Source organism: Amblyomma maculatum, chromosome 11 (assembly GCF_055883805.1).
Source record: "Amblyomma maculatum isolate TAMU_Amacu chromosome 11, ASM5588380v1, whole genome shotgun sequence".
In the NCBI taxonomy this organism is placed as follows: Eukaryota; Metazoa; Arthropoda; class Arachnida; order Ixodida; family Ixodidae; genus Amblyomma; species Amblyomma maculatum.
Genome location: NC_139354.1, coordinates 104,892,685 through 104,918,499, shown reverse-complemented (window position 1 = coordinate 104,918,499; position 25,815 = coordinate 104,892,685). Strand labels below are relative to the sequence as shown.

Below are 25,815 nucleotides of genomic sequence, written 5' to 3'. Positions count from 1 at the left end.
CTTAGTGTTCCGAAGACGAGCCTTCTGCGTTGCCTTTTGCTTTGTCGGACAACTTGGAGATGTTATCTCGTGGTCGTCCGATTTGCAGAGGCCGCATCGGTACGTAACGTTTCCTTCAGACGCACCTTCATCGGCAGGAGCAAAGGGGCAAGATTTGCGCATGTGCCCTGCCCGAAAACAGTTGTAACAGTAAGCGACACTCGGTTTATACGGCCGCGGCCTTAATATGCAGCCGTAGTAGTACAGACAGGCTGGGAGTGTCGGAGGGCCTTGCAAGGTGATCATGCAGGAACGCCCCTTTCCTATGTGTCGGGCCTGTATGACTCGGTGCGTTGGGCAGTACAGCTCACGTTGAAGGGTGGTTTGATCTTCGTTTATGTCGACTTTGTAAACGACGCAACGCTGCAAGTCGGAGCCTTCAACTAGATACACTTACTTGCACAGGCACTGAGATCTCACTTGTGACTGAAATATAACTAAGCGTTTGGATACGTTCCACCGCAGTAAGTGTCGGGAGCCACAGCTATAGTGTTTGACTTCTTCCTTGCCGTGAAGCCCCGAAAACCTCTGGTTCCCAGACACGCGTCCAAGTTGGCCTGGATGATCCTGTTTGGTATATCGGTGAGGCTTTTGTTGGCTAGAGATTTAATCGCCACTTTGTAAGATGACGATCCAGGTGTAGGTGCAACCTGGTTTTCGGTATTTAAACAGGAGCGCTTTCTTTAATAGCCACCACTTGCCGAGGACGAATTCGGTTGATTATCTTCCGAAGGACGCTTGTGAGGGGCACGGGTGCTCGTTGACACGGATGGTGGAGCCGATAAGTCAATTGGAGAGCATGTCTGCTCAGGTCGCACTGTTAGATGTGCATCTCGTCGTGTTAGCTGGGTGGCCATAGCCGTGCTCCGCCCAGAGAACAGTTCACTTACGGGCTGTTGTGGAATTTGGGAAGGCTGAATGGGCACTGGTGCTGAAGAACCGGGAGCACCAAGCTTGACCTGAGGCCGATGGTCAGGTTGAAGTGTCGACGGCAGGGCAGGAGTTGCGGCGAGCAACTCCGGCGAAGTATACCTCTGCCAGCATGGCAACGGCAGCACTAGGCCTAGCCTCCTTGCCGACCTGAGCTGCATGGGTAGCATGCGCCGGAGTTTTCGCAACCTGACGCCGAGAGGACGTCTGGAGCTTCCTCGGAAGTAGAGGATCCACTTCTCTGGTGACGGGACAGGTGCTTACAAGGACGGCACGAATTTTCAGAGGAGCGATGAAGCCCCCTTAGCAGGAAGGCACTTCTTCTGTCTTTATAGCGTGACTGGAGACGCTCACCCTGGCACTCGGAACGCGTCGACAAATTCATGTACGATGACGGACGGCGCGGCTCCAACTCCTTCACCGCCCGCAACAAAAGCAGCGGCCGTCGCAGCCCAACGCAGCAAACAACTCCTATCACTTCCTCCAGAAGCGCTTCGTGCGATTTTCCGCCCACGCGGTGAGCTTCAATTAGATCGGATGCCGGGCATCAAAGTATGAAACGCTATCCAGGAACAGCTGAAGACTCTGCTTCCATCAGATGCCTTCCTCTGGGTCCACCCTACAACACTTTCAGGGTGGCCACCTCGCAGACAGAACTTGCTCTGCGTCTCTCTCAGATCACCTCCCTCAATATAGACGGCAAAGAACATTCCTGTGTGGCGTACGCAGCCCCGCCTTCTGGAGCCACCCGTGGTGTCGTCTCACAAGCTTACTGTCAAGAAACGCCTGCGGAAGTTACCATCACATCGTGCAAGGCAACCCCAACTGCAAGATCTTGGCCGCTAGGGGAAGACTAGCTCTATATGACGAAGGTTACGTCCTTTATTCCAACTACATGAGCACAATATACCGCTGCATGCCCTACAGAGGCAGCCCGGACGCCTGTACCAACTACAGGCAACCTGGATACAGATATGATGTCTGCCATCTGCCTAAGGCGAACCTCTGCCCGCGATGCGGAAAAATCTCCGTCCAAGACCCCCCCCCCCCCTGCATTCCCAAATGCATCTTGTGTGAAGGCCCACATCTCACTGGCACCGGCTCATGCAAGGCACGTAAACTTTCTACATCCCACTGACCGGCTCATGAAAACAAAGTGCAACCCAAAGTGTGCACAGGACTGGCCCGCACTACCTCCCCCGCAAGGCGCTAACTTACAATTACAAACCTGGGCCAATGCAGCTGATCAATCCAACGCATGCCCTTTGTCACCATCCGCCCACTTTGTTCCAGTTCCGCCACGCCAAGACAACCTCAGCACAGAAAACGCCTTACTACGCCAGCGCACTGCGCAGTTGGAAGCCCAGATAAGTGCCACCTCTGGTGTAACCTCTCCTTCCCAACCCACCATCTCCACACTACCCAGCACAGCTAACACACCAAATGACCCCCCCTTCACTTAGCCCATCTGTTTCTTCTGATTCTGCTTGCATGGAAACCGAAATAGATTCACCACAATCTCACTGTTCGGTTAAAACAGCTCGCCCAAACTCACCTTTAACTGAAGCTGACCTGCAAATCCTTGCTGAACCCCGCCGGGGTGCGCAGTGGTTACGGCGCTCGACTACTGTTCCCAGGGACTCGGGATCGAATCCCGGCCTCGGCGGCCGCTTTTCGGTGGAGGCGAAAAGCAAGGCACCCGTGTGCTGTGCGATGTCAGTGCAGGTTAAAGAACCCCAGGTGGTCCAACTTTCTGGAGTCCTCCACTACAGCGTCTCTCATAGCCCGAGTTGCTTTGGGACGTTAAGCCCCACAAAAAACAAACAAAATCCTTGTTGAAAAGTTAGAAGTTACAATTACAGAGAGGTTAGAAAGATAATCGAACGGTTTGAGACTAAGCTGGTAGAGCGCTTAGAAGCTGTCTTATTCCAACGCATGGAGGGCATGCTAACACATGTAGTCAATGAATTCAGCAGGCGCCTCGACGCCACAGTAGAACAAAAAACGCGACGCTTTTAGAATCTAGAGGAGCGTATTACTACCCTCGACAGTCATCAGTACAGACGTCGAAAGAGAAAACCTCCGGAGCATCACAACACACCTCCCACTCCTGCTGCACAAGAACACCCCATTCCCACTCAAGACATACTCCATATTCCCACTGTACATGACCATCCTCCTCCTGTTGCAGGTTCCATTATGCCTATAATCCATGATGGCGAAACCTAGTTCAATGATAACTGGGAGTGGAACTGCCGGGGTTCTGGCCAAAGACACAAAGTACTTCAACTTCATTGCGCAACCGGCCCTGACGTCCTGGCTCTGCAGGAACCCACCAATTCTATAACACTCCCAGGTTATCTCCCATTACTTCCTCAATCAGCCACGCTATCGAAAGTTGCCTTTCTAATTAGACGCTCACTCCCTACTATAACTCGTACATTAACCCGACCAGACCTCGACCATCTCCTCCTGGAATTGGTCCCTCAGCATACACAGGCCAACAGCCTTTTCATTCGCAATGTGTATAGTCGCCCAAAACATCTACATGCCAACTTCGAGCATCTCTTCACGCTGGCCAAAAGAACTGCCAACAAGTGTCTTCTCCTGATTGTGGGTGATCTTGGCAGGGCTGTCTCTTATCACTGATCCGACTTACCCCACACGTATCGGCTATAGTGTGTGTAAAGACACCACACCAGATCTTACCTTCACTTACTGGCTCCCAGCAGCTACTTGGTGCAACACCAAAGAGTGCTTAGGCAGTGATTACTGCATCCTTGAAATCCTTCTTAACATTCACCTTCCTCACCATCCACCTAGGGGATCCATATTTAAGGAACAGCGAAAAGGATGGGACACAGAGACACAAGAAAGCACAAACACAAGACACTGTGTTTGTGCTTTCTTGTGTCTCTGTGTTCCGTCCTCTGCGCTGTTCCTTAAATATGCAAAACCAACTAGCCCGCCAACTCGCTCTTATTAATAGGGGATCCACTATCACAAAGTGGGATTCATTTCGGAAATGCAGAACTACCAGGACAGCTGCTCCAATCACCGACATCACCATTTGGACTACACAATTAAAGAAGGATGTCCAGGCAGTCACACGAAAACTTCCAATTGACTGCCCCAATCCAAAGTCCCATTCCTTACACTGTTGGAGAATAAAGTCAAAAATAAAGCGGAATGAGAAAATGCCTGCACCTGCGGAGCATTAACAGGCTTAAGGCAATGAAAACAAAATGAATAGGGCCCTGTCGGCCAAAAAATTTTAATTTAGTGGAAAAAGCCAATTGAAAAAATAAAAATGGGCACGGTAACGCATCTGTATCCTAAGGGCTCAACGAGCACAGAGGGTGGGCAACCCTCGCAGAGCTGGTTTATTTGAAATCTATATATATGAGATTCAATAGAAGTGCCCTATAGGCAAGGAATCACACACACACAAGGGGGGAAGGAAAATTAATCAATAAATGATATAATAAAATGGGGGAGATAGTAGAAAGTTTATTTAAGAGAGAGAGAAAAAAATGACAAAGTAAGTGAGGTTCGTGCAGGAAGAAATGGTAGAAAATAGCAATAGAACAAAAACAAATAATATTAAAAGTGAAAATAAAGAATGAGAAATCAACAAATAATAAAATTTGAAAATAATAAATGAAGGTTCATCTTGAGGCCAGGCCGGAATCTGTGAACCTGCGAAAAGAAAAAACACAGAAAGGAAAGACAAAGACAATGAAGCAGGGCAAAGGCAGGGCAAAGGGAGAAATTGGTAGAAATAACTATTGTTTAAGTAAAGTAATGAAGCAAATATTTACAAAAGGGCTTAAGAAGAATTATAGAACTGTACATATGTACAAGATTTGAAATGCACAGATATGGGCAAAGGGAGAAATTGGTAGAAATAACTATTGTTTAAGTAAAGTAATGAAGCAAATATTTACAAAAGGGCTTAAGAAGAATTATAGAACTGTACATATGTACAAGATTTGAAATGCACAGATATGTACAAAGAAACAAACAAACAAAAAATGCGCTGCATATTTCAATACTTGAGAGGGCTGACATAGTGAATGCCCACCTCAGTTGGTCAGAATGGCCCTCCCAAGGAAAGAAAAGTATGCAGGATGGTGCTTTTTAAATGCTGTGTGTTCGTCTGTAGTCTGGCAGGTGAGAGCTGATTGATGATACCACAGGCAAGAGCAATGCGCAATGACGTTTATTATCGAGCCAACTGCGCCAATGTACAGTTGGCTGGTCAGTATTTCGGGTAGACGGTAATTGTGAGATAATTGAGGATGTGATGGGACAATTTGTTAGGTAATGGGAGACGTCTCCATCTGGATGTCCGCAAGGACACCGTGATGAAGGCGCCAGCCCAAATCGGTGAAAGTAGGCCGGAAAACGGCCATGACCTGTGAGTAAAGTTGTCAATGGTTTCGCGGAGGAAATTTTTGAGGAGTGTTGTAAATATTCGGTATCCAGTTATATATTGTGGTTCCCTCATACTGCTCCCATTGTCCGAGCGAAGCAAGAACTAGGGGATGCCAAACGCTGTCGAACGCTCCACGGAAGTCGATAGATATTAGTAGTGCGTGTAGTCCTTCTGCCCTTATTTCTCTCATTTTAGTAACTAATGCGTGGAAAGCGTGAACTGCTGCGCGCTGTTTGGTAAATCCGAATTGGGTTGTATGCAAGAAACCCTTACTCGCCATGAAATGGTACAACCGGCCATACAAGAGACGCTCCAACACTTTGCCCAGTGTCGAATTCATAACAATGGGTCGATACGAAGATGTCGCCTCTGGTGGTCTACCTGGCTTAGGGAGAAAAATTATTCTACCTTTCTTCCAATAAAGGGGGAAATATCCCAAGCGCAAGGCGGAAGAAAATATAAATAAGAGGAAGTCTGGTATTAGCTTCCACAACTCCCGGACAATTCTCGGAGTAATTCCGTCGAGTCCCGATGCTGTTCCCTCCTTCACCCGAGAAACGGCCAAATCAACCTCGCCATAGGTGAAAGGAACATCATCGGGACCTCCCAAATTCGGATCCGTTGCAAGAGCTCGTTGCTCTTTATGCAATTGCGTGTCAATGCTATAGTCGTCCGATGCAACTTGTGTGTCCAATAGTAATTGAGCTGTTTCTAGTGTAGACATAGTCATTGATCCGTCTTCCGTCCTAATGGGAGGGAGGACTACAGGAGCCTGTAATTTAGAAAATGCAACTTTAAACGCATGTCCGAAAATGTTGGACTTTAGAGAATCTTTAGCGATAATTTTCATTTCGGGGTTTCGAGCTCATGCAGCGTTATTTCGGTAAACTCGTAATGAATCGTAATATTCTTTACCGAATGGTTGACGTAAGAAGTAATCCTTCGTCCTTTGATATCTCCTTCTCATTGTTCTGATTTTTGATTTCTCTGTTGTCAATTCTTCTGTCCACCAATTGCACGGGCACTTAGGTTTTGAATTTTGAATAATTGTCCGGGAGGATAAGTTCTTCCGCCTTAATCGGTCGAATATGTCGTAAAATTTCATTATTATCAATTCCAGTGACTCCGACGAACCCAAATGTGCGGCAACCACTGCTTTGAAAAAGTTTAATTTTGATATTGCTGTGAGAATTCTTTTGATGCCTAGGTTCGTTAGTCGTTTTTGTTTACTGATACGCTCACTTCCAATTTTAAGAACAATGTATTTGTGTTCTGAGAATGTGTGTGTGTATGTGACGTGCCATGTTGTGTCCATTGATATGAGGCGAAACGGAGTGGCGTCCGTGTGCTGTGCGATGTCAGTGCACGTTAAAGAACCCCGGGTGGTCGAAATTTCCGGAGTCCTCCACTACGGCGTCTCTCATAGCCTTAGTCGCTTTGGGACGTTAAACCCCACAAACCAACCAACCAACATTGAAGGTGATGCTAGTGTAACGTCAATCCAGCTGTCTGTGTATGGTGTTGTGTATGTAGGAGGGGATGCAGGATCGTTCAGTACGATGAGCCGGGAAGCCATGGCGAATTTGAGGAGTTCGCCGCGCGCATGGCTTTGTTCCGGGCCCCATACTACATGTTTAGCGTTAAAATCGCCGGCGAGTATGACCTGCATTCCCTCCGTGAGTGTAAGTGCATGTTTAATGTCATGTGTAGGTGACATGGGGAAGTGAGGTGGGGCATAAGCTGATATTAACAAGAATTTAGCAGTGGTTGATGAACATATGACAGCTACTGCTCTTGGTGTGGTTAAAATTGTAAACATGTCATAGGTGGAATGTGTTGCTACTATGGCACAGTGAGGATTAGAGGTAGCAGAAAAAATTATCCAGTCGGGGGGAAATCCAGTAATATTTTCAGTTTTAACGTAAGGGTCAGATACTAGTGCAAAATCGTGTCTGTGAATAATTAATGTATCTACTAATACGGGGGTCGCGTTCCTACAGTGGTCGAAGTTTACCTGAATTAATGATAATTGTAACTGATTAGCCATTTTTAATTGTTAGAATCCCCATGAATGTAAAGAAAAACGCGAAGGAACTTCTTGACGATCCCCGCATTCGGAATGAAAATCCGTAAAATAAGTCGTTTCTTGGTGAAACGATATGGAAAGCATAAAGTAACCTATAAAGCGTCGCAGGGGGCGGCAGAAAGTTAGGTGGGCGGATGAGATTAAGAAGTTCGCAGGGGTCAGGTGGATGCAGCTAGCACAGAACCGGGTTAAGTGGAGAAATATGGGAGAGGCCTTCGCCCTGCAGTGGGTAAAGTCATGCTGATGATGATGATGGAAGTAACCTATGACAGAACCTCGCTGTGCCATGTAGCTTGCATGCTATGACAAAATACCATTGTGCGTGGTTAATACGCATGATTTCAGACGCACCGCGGGGCGCGCACCTCGAGCGGGGGAACCGCGCAAAACAAGAACCTAGTGAGCAGCGAGCGAAAAGTAAAATAGACGAAAGCAGGAAGGACAGAGATTGAGCGCTCAAGACCTGATCATTAAGGAAAGTTAAGGCTGAGGAGAAATAAATTAAATAGGGTAGTGTGTACTGGAATATAGGAAAGCATTGAAAGAGAAAAAATAATGGGAGCGCCTTCTTGCGGTGCCAGCGGTAGAGGTAAAAGAAGAAAAGAAATAAAAATAAGGCACGCTCTAGAACATGCGATGTAAAGAAGAAGAGGGTTTGAAAAAATGTGGAGCTGGCGTGCGCACCGCTTTGCGCCGCGCCAGGTGTTACTAAGTAGAAAAAAAAATTGCACGGTCCCCCGCCCCCTCTTTCTGTGTGCACTGCTCCTAAGAAGGGCCATAATCAGTTCTTTGGCGTATTCGAGCTATTCTTGCCGCAAGTATCGGGCACTCACGAGATCCAGCCCTATGCTGCGGACCCTCCCATCCCGCGCGGCGACATACTGCACACGCGACGGAGGCGTCGCCGTCCGAGACCGCGCATTCTGCCACAGTGTGAGCTCCCGCGCAACGAGTGCAGGTCGCTCTGCCTCCGTCAGCAGTAGCTCGGCAATTACGTCGTGAGTGCCCGTATGTTGCGCAAAAACGTGTAAGTCCTCACATAGCTGTGATGACGACCACCCGATGTTTATGCGGCCTTTTTGTATTGTGCTTTTAAACGCATCTGGTGCTACGGCTAAAACGTGAGTTTTATAGCCGTCGCGCGATCTAAATGTATATCGCCGCTCGGTGGTTTGAGGGTCGATATTGAGGTCGGGGTTTTTAGTTACGATGTTATTTACGACGGCGTCGTCCGCTACATCGGGATCAGCGCCCCAGATCCGGATGTGCGGCCGACGGCGTTCGGCTACCCTTATGGTCATGACGTTTTTCGTTATTGGGTTTCTTTCTACCGCCGTACGCAAGTTTTCTACCGTAACGCGATCGGGCGCTAATACGGTTACTCCATTTGATGTTTTTTCTGATAGTGACGGGGCCTATGCCCTCATCCTCGGGTACAATGTTTGCCTTGAGGGTTTGGATAACTTGTGCGGCAGTAGTCGTGGATGGCGACGTCGCGGTTAGAAACGCGACGTGGTGATTGACTTGCCGTGATACCGATGGAGTCCGGATGTCGGTGTGTTGAGATGTTGACTCTTGGCCGTTTGCTGAGCCGCACAGGACCTCGGCGAACGTAGGTGGCGCAGGATCCGAAGTGAGCGCCCGCAGTCTCTCCGCCGCCGCCGCCCGTGCGCGAGCCTCCGAGGACTCCTTTCTCTCGGATGCCCACATCTCGCGGAGTACGGCGGGACGACCTCGCGCATCCCATGCCAGGGATTTGTACTCGGCACAACGTGCCACGAGTACACCGAAGAGGCCCGCAACAGAGGTGCGGAGCTGGAAGCTCATTTTGCTCTCCGGAGCATTAATGAGCCTGACGAGGTCGTCCTAGACTGTCGCCACCTCCGCGAAGTCGGGCATCGCGGTAAAACCCATGTTTAGGTGCTCCGTGAGCGGCGCCCCGTCCGCGAATGGATGATGGAACGCCGTGAGTTCCGGCTGAGCCGGATCCTCAGCGCGTGACTCGCTTTGCGATCCGCCCTGCGGAGACGGTGCGCGCCGAGGTCGCTCACCGGACCGCGGGTCGTCGGTGTCAGCGTCGGCCCGCGGCGGCGTTGCAGAAGTTGAAGGCTGTGCTCTAACCGCGGCGATAGCATTATCCCCCGTGTCCGAGAACGGGGACTCGCCCGCAGCCTGCGGCGCAATCCGGAACTGTGTCTCCGACGAAGTTGACGGAGCGGGAGACACAGGATGAGTAGTCCGAGCTCGAACCCACAGGTGAACCGGACGGCGGCGGTCGCTTTGCAGGCATGGGTGTGGCCGCAGGGGACCGCGCGCCTTGCCACCAGCAGGATAAGGCCAGGCCGTGCTAAGCCCCGGTAGGCTTACCGAGGCCCAGCGGGGCGAAGTCCCGAAAGCAGGAGAAGCGACCGAAAATTCTCCGGCGCACCACTATGAGCGCCTATGAGGACTGGTTTCGCAGGCGAGATGGAGGGTCCCCGTCAAGCCAAAGGCGCGACAGAGGGACGAGGAGTCCCCGCAGAGCCGCCGACTGTCCTGGAACCGCCACCGAAACCGGGAATCAGCAGCTGCAGCAGAAATATGCCCAGGTAAAGGCGAAATAAAAAATCTTAGTCGCTGGAAGCCAGCGACACTTTTGATACTCGCCTCCTGCATCTCTGAGAAGCTACAGCCAGTCTTGAAAGACGCTGGCAATGTCAAAGATGGAACAGGACCCTCCGCTGCAGGCTGGGCCGACTAAACAAGGATATAGAAACACGCCGCTACGCTTTCGAGGCAAAACTGGGAATCCCTATGCAATCGTCTTGAGGGTAACATGAGCCCGCTTCAACGGTAACATGAGCCTACACCACAGACATAACCTCACAAAACTGATTCACAGTTCCCCCATACCGCCATCACAGTTACTTAAGGACCTCAAGGATACATACTTACCAACCAATGTCCCATCCGGAATATAAAGGGCTCCCTTTAACCTTTTAAGTCTGCCTATCACTAAAGCAGAAGCAATGGCAGAACTTCATAACCTAAATACCTCCTCAGCTCCCGGGTTAGATGGTATAACTAATAAAACTCTGTGCAACTTAGACACCCCCTCCGTAACCGCCTTAACCAATTACTTTAATGGATGCTGGCAGCAAGGCACTTTGCCGGCCGAGTGGAAGGAGGCAAAAGTGGTATTTATACCAATACCAGGCAAACCGTTTCTCCCCACCAATCTTTGACATATTTCCCTCACTTCTCATGTCAGAAAGTTATTGGAGCATGTCATTCATACACGACTAAGCAGCTTTCTGGAGGAAATAGAGCTCCTGCCCAACTACATGTTTGGTTTCCGTCCGGGTCTGTTCTTACAGCTAAAGCACCATATCCTTGATTCAAAAACTCCCGATAAAAGCGCCATTCTCGGAGTGGACCTCACCAGCATTTGATAATGTAACACACTCTGCCATTTCTAATAATCTACAAACGTTACAAGTAGGCAGCCACATGTATAACTACATAAGGGCCTTCCTCAGCAACCGAACAGCGACTCTAACACTGGGCCCTCATACGATTCTAAACATCAAGCTTGGTGTTCGGGGAACACCTCAAGGAGCAGTATTTTCACCGATACTCTTTAATATTGCCCTTACGTATCTCCCAAAACCACTTTGAGATTCCAGACATACATTTTGCATTGAAGTAGGATGGACAGTTGGGCGAGTTGGTACAATTGCATAGTGGCCGTGGAACATCGCGAAAACACGAAACACAGGAAGAGACGCACAACAGACGAGCACAGCACAACAGCGCTCGTCTGTTGTGCGTCTATTCATGTGTGTTTCGTCTTTTCGCGCTGTTCCACCTACTATACATTTCGCCTTTTATGCTGATGACATTACTGTCTGGGCATGTCGAGGCAGTGACGCCACCATAGAGACTCACCTCCAAACAGCCCTCAAGATTATTGACAACTACGTAAAGGAGAGAGGCCTATCATGCTCACCTTCTAAATCTCAACTCTTCCACTCAACTTCTATTATCGACCACCCTGCCGGGGTGGTGCAGTGGTAAGACGCCCGATTACTGTCCCGAGTTCCCGGGTTCTAACCCGACCACGGCGGCTGCGTTTCGATGGAGGCGAAACGAAGTGGCGTCCGTGTGCTGTGCGATGTCAGCGCACGTTAAAGATCCCCAGGTGATCGAAATTACTCCGTAGCTATCCACTACGGCTCCCCTTTCTCTCCTTCCACTTTCACTCTCACCTTCATCCCTTCCCTTACGGCGCGGTTCAGGTGTCCACATAGCAAGAGTGACAGATACTGCACCTTTCCCTTCCTATGAATCAATTATTTATTATTATTATCATTATTTACCGACCCAAATCCACATATTGATAGCCCACCTATCACTCCGACAGTCGGAACACAACCGATTCCCTTAGTAACTCAAATCACAGTACTAGGAATGACTCTCTACTCCCATGGAGCACACGGAGATGTAACCAAAGCAGTCCAGACTCATGCTCACCAAACTACTCGACTCATCCGTAGTGTAGCACCTCGGAAAACAGGCCTTCATGAAAGAAATACCCTTCGCTCATACAAGCATACGTTACCAGCAGAGTCGCATACGCTCTTCCATACTTACCCCTCACTGGCAAGGAACGCGATCGAGTGAATGCTTTACTCCGCAGTTGTACAAAACCAGCTCTGCACCTTCCTCCCAGCACCTCAACACTCAGTTTACTCAAACTTGGGGCCCATAATACATATGAAGAACTCTGTGAAACCACGCTGACAGCCTAGACGGCCCACCTTTCGCGTACATCAGCAGGTCGCGCACTGCTCTCTTTTCTACACATATCTGTAGTAGGACTCCCATCTAAAGGCACCCCATTACCTCCTGCAATTCGATCCAAAATTTTGGTGCCCCCCTTCCCAAAAACATGAACCCAGAACGGGATGGGAAACGTAGAACAACCAGGGCCCAAGCCTTACAAAGACAATATGGAGAAGACCCCAATGTAGCATATGTAGATGCAGCCACCTATGCAAATACCCATCGTAAGGTACTAGCAGTAACCAACAATCATAAAAAACTTCTCTCCTTGCTGAATTCTCACCGATTCTCCAACAGAGGCTGAGGAGGCAGTCAACAGAGGCTGAGGAGGCAGGCTGAGGATGATTGAAATTATTGAAACAACAGATATGAAATCTCCAGGCTGTTTAAAAGGCCGCGCAAATGTTTATTAACAAAATTTCGCAGCATAAAAGATTACTTGAAAAATAAATATGAGCAATAAACCTGTTTTTATGCATCAATGTATCAAACATCAATCAACAATACAACAGGTCAGAAATGCCACTTATAAAAGACTGTCAAGTTGAAAATGTTACTGGCCCATGTAGTGTTAAATCAAATTATTTATTTCCAACATTGTATGCATTGATAGACCCCTTGACACAAAGCCATCAGCACAGCTTAAGGTCACCACTTCAGCAGCAGCAGTGTAAGGAAAATGGTAACATACAGTGCCCTACGAACAAAAGAATTACTATATTAAACTATTATTATCAACCTGCGTGCCTTACAGGTTCTGTGTTCCTGCCTAGACGGAAAAGGGGCATGTAGAGGTAGCTCTCAGCGACACTCCGCATATTATGAATATAATGGTTCTCGGTGGATGCTTTGTCAAATGTACTCAGAGCTCTTCAAAAAGATTTGCTTGGTGAAGAGAATCCAGGACTTAGAGCAGAAAATTGTGCAACAAAGTGTTTGAGGCCAATCTTTTCAAGTGAGTTGCCAGTCGAATAAGTGACTCACATTTTCGGCATATCTTGAGCACCCTTTACGAAGGGTACTGCAGCCCTCGGGGTTTTCTCTGAATGAAAGAGCAAACTTCTGCTGCTGGCTCCACTGCCAAAAGAGCAGCAGAGCACTGCTCGGAGGTCAACTTCGAAGATAGCTTGTGTGCTACATAACCAGCCAAGTAGGCAACAATTCTTCCGCCACATTCACCGATGTATTCTGGGGCAGGGATGTAATCATGGCCATCTATAGGTTCATTTCACGTGACGTCATCGCACGAGCGCCGTCCGCCATGTTTTGGTCACGTGCGTGACGCTACCCGGTCGTTGCATGCCAAAGTTGACGTGTGGTGGAGTTACACGACGGACCAAATCGTAAAGCGCTATCGCGATCTGACATTGCGTGACTATATTAAGCTAGAATATTCTAGCATACTGTAGACGTGACCCTTAAGTCAGCGATTTCCGCCGCTTTCCTTCCGTCTGCGAGCAGCGTTTTCGCAGTGCAGATTCATGCACGAACGACACTTTCCTTTTGCTTTTATTTTTTGTAACGGAAAGCATTCCAGCCACACCATGGTGCCAAAGCATGTACAGTGTAACATGTATTCTAATAAAACGCCGGAGGAAAGCGGGCTTTGAGGGACCGACTAGTACGGCCGCAAAGCAGGCACGAACGGGCGTCGCACTGTTCTGTATCCCGATCATCTTAGCCTGACGCTTGTAGGGCGCGCAGCGGTATGTCTGGTCAGCACCTGGTCTGGTACCCACAGTTACAGGGAAAAGCTAGCAAGAGCTAATTAATAACGTGCAACGGCTTGAAGGTATTCCTCGCTTTCCTCTGCGCTTTAGTGCGCTTGCAGTTACGCTGCATACACGTACCGGGAGGCGTATTTACAAACCATATCCCGTAGGAGCACTCGAGCAGACGACGCTCTGACGCGCAAGCACGTGACACGGCGTCAGTTCCTTTAGTTGTTTTTTGCTTGTTTTTATTTATTTTTTTGCCAAAGAAAGATGGTGGCGCTCATGCGCGCGCGTTAAGCGCTTCGCCGACGCTGGCGTTGGGACGTTGGCAAGCGCGTATCCTTCTACCATGGCTTAGACGTAGTGCCTCTGGCTTAAGGGGTGCTGCGGCCAGTTTTGAGGCTTTATAAAAGCAGTGGCCCAAGCCGTGCCATTTGGATGCTGAATACTGTGATTCTTGCAGTTTGAAACAAGTGTTTTGGCCATCATCTCGAAGTCTGGTGTTTGCCTCTGACAGCAAGCGATTTTGTGAAGCCACTACTGCTGAACTTTTGCTCTCTAAGCATGCTGGATACCGACTGTGCTGGTGCTGGATGTGCAAGTGCGTCGATTCCAAGAAAGCTGCGCAGCGCCGTTGGATGCTCGCCTTGGAGCCACTAGTTGCTGAAAGTGCTGCCTTGGTTAGTAGCACTGCAATGTTTGGATAAGCACCGCTGTAATATGGGGATAAAAAGGGGGGAGGGAGAAGAGTAAAAAAAAACGTGGTTACGTGGTGCAATTGTGAAACATTTGCTGTGATGCTGCATCGCAGCTCGAGGGGGTCCTCGCTAAGGATGCTAAAGCTACTGGCCTACCCAAGGGCATATCTAGACTACTATCGATGCTAAATTACATCTCAAAGGCCGTCGCTCATTTTATGCTACCTTGTGAGCAGCTGTTCGCACTCAGGATTTTTTTTTTCAGTTTCCGGCATTTAAATACGGAAATGTTTTTATATGGCAACATGCTGGGACAGCGAAGCGTTTTCTGAAATTAGCGGTAATAATTCTTGAAATGAAAACATGTTCTTGCTTTGTGAACGCACGCATGATTATGGCGCCCTGTTCATAGCGGCAACCGGCCTTTTCTGAAGCCTATAATCTGGCGACGTCAAACTATTTATTCTGAAAGTAGCGAGATATTAAGAGAACTCGATAACCAAGTACTCACGCTTGTGTGGCTAAAAACAGCACTGACTCGAGACGAAGCAGAGGGGACACGATGCTGTTTCGTCTGCTTCGTCTCGTGTTAGCGCTGTTTTTAGCCACAGATCATGCACCAACCAGCCAGAATTTCCACCCTCTTAAAGTACTCACGCTTGTTTGAGAGCACTGCGTTGAATAGGCATTCATTGAGCGCAGTAGCTAACTTAACTGCACTTGTTAAGCAGATGCAGTGGCATAGCATGCTGTGTAATTTGTTTTTTGTAACTCTTCATGTATGTGATTGGTATTCTGCTCAAGTGTCATGGCAAGAAGAAAGAAGAGTGTTTATTTTTGAAGTCGTGGGCACCTCATAACATTCTTACACAGGATGGTGCAGTTGAATATTGAGTCAAATAAATACGTGCTGGCTTTCACAACAACTTTTATTCCTTGTATACATCTCAAAGTGACCTTGGCTAACTTAATTCGAAACTATCTTACAACCGCTTCGAAAGCTTCTGAATTAGGTGACATGTTGTACTTGCACCATTATGCCTACCAATCTTTTTGAAGAAGGAAGCATTGCTACAAAATTAAAGGATTAAGCTCACAAATTATAGCAACACTTGAAGAGGGGAGAACCAGAGTATTTTGACATCACTCCGTTATGGTTTGCACACTGGTCAGCTAGCAATCCAACATTTCAAGAAACGCTTGTTAATGTCATCATCATGTGCCACAAGTGTGTTTATAGTAAATTAGGTACAAGGACTTGTGGCTACAGTAAATCAGGTACTACAAGGCTACCCCGATGAAAGTCGTATAGGAAATAGTATTAAACAACCAGTTTTAGGCATTTAAATTTGAGGAACCAGAGTTCAATCCCAGCCATAGCGACCATGCTTTGATAGAGAAAATGTAAGGCACCCATTTACAGTGTGATGTCAGTGCATGTTAAAAAAAATCATTGGTCAAAAATAAGCCGGAGATCTACACTACAGAATCCAGCAGAGCCTAGGTCAATTTGGGACACTATACAAAACAAAACTGAAATGCACTGCTTCAAAATTTGGGTGAAACAATGCCTTTTCTGTTTAGTAAATGCATGGCAAGCAATGCATTGTAAACCATTTATGCAGAAGCAGTTTGTTTTACTGCAAATGCCTTCAACTTTTTGGCAGGAAAATGTGGCAGATGTGACTTCAGTTCTACAAATGACACTGGGCAGTCATCACAATGACCATACAGTCATCAAAGAACCTACTTTGAATTGCAAATAGCCACAGCCTCGCGCGGCGCACCAGAAACAGAAAAGGCACAACCAGACACTGTAGTTCCCACTTCAGTGCGCAACATGGCGTCCCAAGACGAAGACGCAGGTTCCGCAATGGATACTTCCGTGTTGCGCAAGAGGCGGCGTTCGCCCAGCCCCAGACGAAGCGACACGAGTCTAGAGGCAGCAGGTGGCAAGAAGGAGGCCCACCGGCCCCCTGATTCTGGCTCCTTCTCCCGCTTTACCCCACCGGAGGGAATTGCAGGCCCAGTAGAAGCCGCTCCAGTCATGGGCATATCCAGCACCCTGCCTGCTGAAGCGATGCCTTTGGTGCAGCAGGAGCGACCGGCAACCTCCAGCACCTGCTCCACGGCGGAGACCAGCACAGAACGGCAGCTGCCTAGCGCGTGTGTCCAGGCAGCAGTGGACCCCACCAACCTGGTGCCTTGGACAATCAAGACAACCAAGGCCCAGCGGCGCCGTCAGGCGGCCCTCCGTAGGGCTGCGTCGGCTGTGGTGGCCCCCACCGCGCTGCCACACAAGACGGTGCTTTTCCGCCCTGCAGTCCGGGGTACTGGGTTCACCAGAGAACAAGGCTGGGACCTGGCGGAGGAGCTTCATCCACGTCCTGGCGTGCTAGCAGTGCGCGTGAACACGCGTCGCAACGTAGTGGCCGTGGACGTGGCCGACGAGGGCAATTTCAATGCCCTCTTGGCCACAACGGTCATCCGTGGCCTGCCCGTGCGGGCCAAGGAACCAGCCCCGCTCAACGAGTGCAGCGGGCTGGTATTTGGTGTCGACACCCGCCGCACGGTCGAACAGCTCCTTGCAGCGGTGGACTCTGCTGTGACAGTGAAAGCGGCCTCATTGGACGGCAGCACCCTGAGGCTCAGGTTCGCCGCTACTGCCGCGCCGCCACATATATCCATCCACGGCCGGGTCTTGCCGGTCCGACCATGTCGTCCTCGCCCACTACAGTGTGCTCGGTGTTTTAGCCTGGCCCACGCAACCGAAGCCTGTCTCGCCATGGAGCGTTGTGCCCGTTGCGGCGGGCCACATCCAAGTGCGGAATGTGCCAGAGCCAAGCCACGGTGCTCAAACTGTGGAGGCCGCCATGCTGCCACGAATCCAGTCTGCCCTGCGTGGCAGAGAGAGAGGCACGTGGCCACTATCCTCGCGACGTCAGAAGTGCCCCTCTCCCGGCGGGCCGTTCGCGCGGTTGTCTGTGAGGGAACTACTCCTTCGGGTGGCCAGCAGCACCAGCGTGCTCCCAGCTATGCGCAAATGGCCTCCCGTGGCGTGCACCAGCGCCCGCCCCAGCAGCCCCGACAGGACCAGGGACCGCGCCAGCAGCAGGGGCGTCAGCAGCGGCCATGTCAGCAGCAACGCCAGCAGCACCCCGGGGGCTCCCAGACCACAGCTCGCACCGCACAACCCATTTTCGGTGCGGGCAACATCCACACCACCTCTCCGGACGAGCGAGATAAAAAGATCGAGCAGCTGATGGCTGCAATTCGCGTCCTCGCCCGGTATATCCCGGAGGACTCTCCCGACAGGCGCGTCTGCTTAGAAGCAGCAGGCGCCTCCTTACAGGATGTCCAACATCATGGCTAGTCGCCGGACACCTCCCCGAATTCCTTCCATTCTGCAGTGGAACGTACGTTCTCTTGCCGCGCGCTATTCAGAGCTGCGCTTACGAGTGTCTAACGAGTCTCCTGAGGTTGTAGCGCTGCAGGAGACGTACGTTCGTGCACAAGATGGGGACCCTCAAATGCGGCTGCCCGGCTACGTCGGATACCACTCCCCGACAACCTGTGAGGAGGTTACATGTGCTGCAGTGCCGTGCAGTGATCCCCAGCACAAACCAGGGAAATCTCGGTGCGCGGTTTATGTGCGGCGCGATGTCCAACATGTCCTCGTTGACTCGGCGGCGGCGACGAGTGATGTGCAGGAGTGTGTTGTTGTTACAGTCCGCATACGTGGTGTGGACACGTCTGTGGCTAGTGTTTACGTGCGTCCAGCTGTGCAGTGGAATGCCCAGTGCTTCAGTGCAGTCTCTTCGTGTTGTGCCACCCGACAAATCATCCTCGGAGATTTCAATGCCCATCATTGTGCGTGGGGAAGTGCCCGAAACACCGCGCGAGGAGACGACCTACACGCCATGGTAACACAGCTGGGACTCACACCGCTGAACACCGGCGAGCCCACCTTCCGGCGACGCGGCACACCCGGCTCCTGCATAGACGTCGCGTTCGCGTCCAGCGGCATCGAGGCGACCTGGAATCGCGCACCATCACTTTGGGGCTCTGATCACTTCTCTATCCTCATTGAGCCCACTGCCAAGGAAGCTCGCGCCACGCGCACTTACTCCATTGTCAACTGGAACCGCTTCCGCAGCGAAGTAGAAGCCGCAGCTACGTCCGGCGCGGATTTCTTCTCCAGTCTCGTCCGTAGCGCGTTCGCAGCCACTCGCCGCGTAGAGGTTCGGGCAGGGCAACCAACGCCCGACAACAAGCTGCTCGACCTGAGACAAAAACGCGACAAAGCTGAGCGACGAGCACGGCGGACGGACCGACCAACCGACTGGACAGCATACAATCGGCTGGACGCAGCAGCGAGGCGGCATTCCAACAAACTTTACCGCCGGCAGTGGGCATCGCTCTGCAGGAAGATGGAGGAGGACTGTAGCTCGCGGCGGCTCTTTACCACCCTGCGACGCATCACAACGCCACAAGCGAACCCGCAGCCGCTGGCCGCTCTCGCCATCTCTAGCGGCCTTAGCTACGAGGAGCTAGCTGAGCGGTTTGCGGACCGCTTTGCGCCGCAAAGCCCCGTGAACGCAGGCAGCCAAACTTCACCTCTGAGTTCCGGAGACAGAGCCAGCGCTCCTACCCCTGGTGACCCATGTGATGCCCTCTTCACAGTGACAGAGCTCAACAATGCGCTACAGCGCTGCCACCGTCGCTCGGCGCCAGGGCCGGATGGGGTGACCTACCAGATGCTGCGCAACCTGGACGCAGATCAACGGCTGGTTCTCCTGCAGCAGATCAACCTAGTGTGGGAACGCGGGACCCTCCCGGAGGACTGGCGCACGGCAGTCGTCTGCCCCATCCTCAAGCCAGGACGCCCACCAACCCAGCTCGAGGGATACCGTCCAGTGGCGCTAACATCTGCGGCTGGTAAGCTCATGGAACACATGGCTTTACATCGCCTTAACGAGCAGGCTGCGGCGGCGGATTTGTTTGATGAGCGGCAGACGGGCTTTCGCGGAATGCGGTGCACTGCGGATTCCATCTCCGATGTTGTCAGCGCGCTCGAGCACGCGAAGGCAGTGAGGCAGGTTGCGTTGCTTCTACTGCTGGACGTGTCGGGCGCGTTTGATAACGTCTGCCGCGCTCCCATTCTCGCGACGCTTGAGAGGGCTGGCGTGGGCGGACGCTTGCTACAATACATTCGGAGCTTTTTCCAGGCGCGCTCCATGCGCGTTCGCGTGGGGGGTGCTCTCTCGGCGCCTCGCCCGGTCGGGCTAGGCGTGCCGCAGGGCTCTGTCCTGTCACCTTTTCTGTTCAATGTGGCGATGTCGGTGGTGCCGGGCTGCCTGCCTGCAGGCTGCCGGCATCATGTGCACATCTCCATATACGCAGATGACATTGCTCTGTGGTGCCTGGGACCGCCGGGCGAGGCAGCACGGGTGCGCGCGTGCCTGCAGGCAGCTCTGACGGCGGTGAGCGACTGTTTGCGCGGCCTAGGTCTCTCGCTCAGCGCGGACAAATCCGTCGCAATGGCCTGTGTTCCGAGCTCGCGCAAACGACCACCGCCGCTCACACTGGACGGGACCCTCTTGCCGTGGCGACGTTCGGTGCGGTACCTGGGGTTGGACATAGACCAGCGCCTTTCCTTCCGACCCGCGGCGATCAAGGCCTGCCTGCAGATGAAGAGAACCACCGCCGCCGTACACAGGCTCACTGCTCGAGGCCAGGGCATCTCCCAGCAAGCAGCGTTACGGCTGTACAACTCCGCGGCTCTGGGGGCAATACTCTACGCGCTACCGCTCGTCACACTGCGCAAACCATGCTGGAAGAAGCTAGAGGTCGAGCATCGCAAGGCGCTCCGCATTTGCCTCGGCCTTCCTCAGAACTCTCAATGCGCAGCTACTTTGGCCGAGGCAGGTGCGTGGCCTTTACAACTTCAGGCCACGCGGCGGGCGCTCCGACACATCGATCGCCTACAGCGCGCAAAGGACGGCGGCCCGCTATTACATCGGTTGCGACATCATCGCCACTCACGCATGGGAGCGGCGCTGCTCGAGTACGAGCAGCTCACCAATGCAACGCCCCCCTACGACCTCTTCTCGCCCTGGCCCGCTGCTACGGAGGTTCAGCGAGAGATTGTCGGAATCGCGGGGAAACGCACCACACCGCCCTGTGCAGTGCAGCAGCTGACCAGAGCCGTCATCTACGAGGAACTCCAACACCACCTCCTCGTTTACACCGACGGCTCCGTGGCCAGAGACAGTTGCTCGCTAGCAGCGGCGGCTACCATCCCCGCCCTGCAACTGCACAGACAGCTGCACCTGTCATACCTGGGTTCTTCCACCACGGCGGAGCTGCTGGGCCTACGCCTAGGCCTGGATCTACTGCTTGAACTGACTCCGCCGCCACCCAGGTGTGCCGTGCTATGTGACTCCCGCGCTGCCCTCAGCCGCCTTCGAACCACCGGCCGGGGAACTCCGCTGCTGTGCCAGATTCGCGCACGTCTCAAGCACTTGGCGGAGCGTGGCTGCGCTATACGGGCACAGTGGATTCCCGGGCACTGCGGCATAGAGGGCAACGAACGTGCCGACGAGCTCGCGACCGCAGCACATGAACTCCCTCCTAGCGACGAGCAACTCGCTTTGGAGGATGTGCGTGCGGTAATCGACGATCACCTCCGGACGCAGCACCCCGACCCACGCATCGCAAGAGGTGAGCGCATTCACAGTGTCAGCGGCCGCTCGCTGACTCGGCTGCAACGCGCAATGATCCTCCGTGCACGCATTGGATGTGTGTGGCCTGGGGAACGACGGATGCGCCACGGACTTGCCAATAGTGACGTGTGTGACGACTGTGGCGAGGTAGAAACTCTCGAACATCTTCTACTGCGCTGCACCGCGCTAGCCGAACCACGACGTGAGTTGCTGGCGGCTTACAGAGCGCAGGGGGTAATCCCGGACAGCGTAGCTGTGCTCCTGTGGCCGCCGGGCTGTGCGCGCGCCCGCGAGCGAGCTCACGTGAGCTTATGTGAGTACATCGAACAGGCGGGCTTGATGACCCGCCTATTTCACCTCGCCAGATAGTGCGCGCTGGGACTGAACGCTCCACGTGTGCTATTTCCCACAATAACGGCTGATCGCCCACGACAGCCGTCAGTGTTTTGTACAGTGTGCAAGTGCGTGCGTAGTGAACAGTTGCCTGGACGTGGAGCTATTGCGGAGGCCCGCCCGTCGTGCCGAGTACTCAGTGACCTAATACGTTTGCGGGTGGGCCTCATGCAAACTACTGTATACTGTACCATAGTGTATATATTTCTTTTATTTTTACCTACTCTTTTCTTTCTCCCTATCACTCACCTCTTTGATTTCCTCTACCTTCTCCTCGCTATCCCTTTATTTCCGCCGCCCCAGTTCAGGTGCTTCAGATATAAGATAGCAGATACCGGGGCTGGCAAACATCTTTTCTTTCCTTTTGCACATACAATAAATAACCACTACAACAACAACACTTGTTTGCAAGGAGGCCCAAACACAGTGAATAAGCAAGATAGCGATGAAAATAATTCAATGAAGAGAAAGATAGAGAGTACGGCCAGCAGCAATATGACCCTAGCGTGCTGCTCCACACTAGATAAGGAGGAAAGGGGAAATAAAAGGAGAATGAGGATACAAATGGTTGATGACAATGTTGTAGTGCAGTGAATTGGTTCGAGTTATAGAGGAGACCACGCGCACAGTGGATTGCACTCGTCTCGCATAGTCGACGTATAGCACATCAAGTGCATGTTCTCCGCATGCACCAGTTGTGATTGTACACATACACCGCGCAGCTACACACTTTCACTCTCATATTCTGGTCCAAATGCATACACAAGCTCACCGCGCACTGATTCTGAAAAAGCTCAAACTAGACAGAAACATGATTGATCGCACTGTAAGCAGCTGTATAGGCATGCGAAGCACAGCACTAACAATTTGTGATGTGTCACATATGGAATGATTTGACTGTTAAATTGACAGGGTACAATGCCATCAACTAATGTGTAAAAGCTGAGATGATGGTTTTGGCTGGAAATAATCCAAGCCCTTCGCGATGCAACTACACAAACGTAATGGACACTAAATGCAGCAATTAGTTAGGCCTTGACTTGAATTGGCTTTCAATTTTCTTCTTCGTCTTCTTCCCAATGTCTTGTCATTCCACCGGTTGGGTTGTGCGCGAGCTTTTCGTAAGGAGTCTTCGTTGTTTTCTTCTGATCAATAAACATTCAGTTGATAGTCCAGCCTTGTCCTGTCCTCCTCTTTGCTGTGACTCGTCTTTTGGCTGGTTAAGTATGAATCTTAGCTTGCACTTGGGCACGTGTAACGCTTGATGTCCATATGCAGATACTTTGAATAGGCCGATGAGCACTAGATGAAAATAACAACTAACTAGGCACTCCTCCCGAGACACCACAAGTGGCAGCTTGATCTGTCGTGTCACCTTCATCAGTCACCATGTAGACTTGCTAGTTCTTCAAATAGCTTGCAGTCTATTGATGCAGGTGCCCTCCAGTTCTACGGTCACTGAGTGTCTGACTGCATCGCGCTGAGCATTGTCGAAGCAACCTTTGACGTCGAGGAAGGTGGCAGTGATCAGCCTGTGGCAGCTTTTGTCATGTCTTATTATCGATACCAGATCGATAATGCTGTGGAACGCAGAGCACCCTTTGTAAAATCCTCTCATTGTGTTGTAGTATAGGCTGCATTTTTAAGGCTTATTAATATCATTTGCTCCATTGCTTTCCCATTTTAGGTTGAGATGAGAGCTGGAGATCTGTAGGATGTCATGTCACAGGGAAATTGTCCTTGTCTTGAGCAAAGCCACAATGCGGCTCCTTCTTCATTGATAAAAAACATATGCAGTGAGTGACTCAAGCATGATTAAACCAGGCTAAGAGCTCTTATTCTGCTTTTGGCCTCTAGTGGTGAAGTGCGCTGTAGGCAATTCTATTGGTTCCTGGGGAAGAAGAGTGTTTACATGCAGCAACTGTAGCTTTAAGTTCTTGTAGCATTAGTGGGATGATAAGAGGAACACATTGATGCTGCAGGACTACAGGTGTGCACCCAGCTATTGTCAGGTAGAAATCCTGCACAACTTCAAGATCTTTTCGGCGCTGAAAAAGTGCCAATGCACATAAAGTGGTATTCACACTGGGGATTCTGGCGAGCGTGGATGTGGAAAGGAGGTGCACGACGTCACGGACCAGGAAAACTCTAGCATGCTCCCGCATTCACACGGACGATGGAGACTGTTTCAAGCCGCACGCACAACGACAGGAACTGAGAAGTACACAAGACAGCCATTTCTGACCTACTAACGTTTCTTTGCCAGTCACAGAAACTATGAAGGCAGCAAGCTCAGGAGGAAAAAAAGCATCCAAAATAAAATAAAAAAAACTCATCCGAAAGGAAAGGGGCCCACAGAAGAAGGGTCGAAAGCAGAAGGCCCGGTGGGGTAGATCTTATCTGCTCGCACCCTGCCGCACATGTTTTTTTTCTTCTTGGGGTCTCTTGGGCAGTCGGGCGGTGCCGGCCGGCTGAGATCTTTCACTGCCCGGAGACGGCGGCCGGCGGCAAAAAAATGGGAGCTGCAACGCCCAGCAGCCTCTGAGAAGGCATGACGTGAGTACTGTCACCCTCACTTAAAGAGGGATTCCAGCACCGGTGTGAGTATCGTTTAAAGAAGGCTGCTGCTGTGGAAGGGACAGCGGTGCTCAAATGACATGCCAGATTCTGGATGCTAGTTTCCAAGGGATCCAGCTAGCTGCAGAATGACCACCACTGCTGTTTATCGAGTTTCTCTAAAGCACCTGCTTTTGTGCACGTTGAGAAGCCCGGAGATCCAAGACATCTTTCCTTCTGTGGTATTTTCTTGCTGCACATAGCTCTGCATAGAGAACACCCACTGGTGCTGTGGAATTTGGAGCCAAGATACTACACGTTTCTTGTAGTGCCATAATCATGTGCTGCTCCATGTCTGCTGGGGTAGTGAGGCCCTCACAGCTTGCTTTTAAAACGCTGGTATATGCTTGTGATACCTCGAAGACAACCATCTTCTACCACACACAATGTCCAGCTTCCGCCCTCATTTAGCGGCCTCGGACCAAATGCTTCTTCTTCATCATCAGGTAGTCATAAAACGCACACTAGACACGAAAGTCATTGTCGGCCTCGATGTTGTCGCATTCGACAACGTTCTCCATGCAGCGATTCTTCAACAACTTCAGGCTCTCAGGGTCGGACATCACACGTACGTATGCGTACATCCGAGACTTCCTCACCTACTGCACAGTGCAACTTAAAGCCGGCCCGGGAGATCCTTCTATCATCTCTCCAGGAAACCATTGCACGACGCAAAACTCCACACTTTTGCCGATGCTTTTTAACATTGCACTGATAGGCCTGCCCAAGCTACTTGCCGACACCCCCCACCTGCATCACAGCATTTATGCTGACGACCTCACGCATTGGATCACGCGTGGCAGTGACGGCCAGATTGAAGGCTCTCCAGACCGCCACCGAACGGATTGGAGATTATCTCAGTACAGTTGGCCTCACCTGCTCGGCGACAAAGTCAGAGTATATCATCATCCCGTCTCTGGGACGATGTCCTCCAAAGATACTTCCTGACATCAGCCTCCAGATGCAAGGCGACCCAATCCCTCGCACAGATTACATCAGGATCTTGGGCTTACACCTACAGGCCAACGGCAGCAACACCGCGCTCCAACGCATCGACCAGTCGGTGGTACAGATCGGACACCTCCTTAAGCGAGTCTCGAACAAGCATCATGACATGCGGGAGTCCAACCTCCTGTGCCTCGTTCAAGCTTTCATCTGCTCCCACATCACCCACTCTTCACCCTACCTACGTCTCACTCATGCCGAAAGCGAACGGCTAGCGGCGTCACTTAGAAAAGCGTACAAGACGGCCCTGGGTCTTCCCAAATCCACAGCTACTCATAAGCTCATGGCTCTCGGAATCTCCAACACCAAGAGCGAATTGATCGAAGCAACCCTCACCGCCCAATAC

At 51.1% G+C, this 25,815-nt stretch overlaps 1 pseudogene; it reads right to left on the bottom strand.

Annotated features, from left to right (window-relative positions):
• Nucleotides 1-25,815, bottom strand: part of LOC146174549 (uncharacterized) — a 342,251-nt pseudogene that overhangs the window by 38,791 nt on the left and 277,645 nt on the right.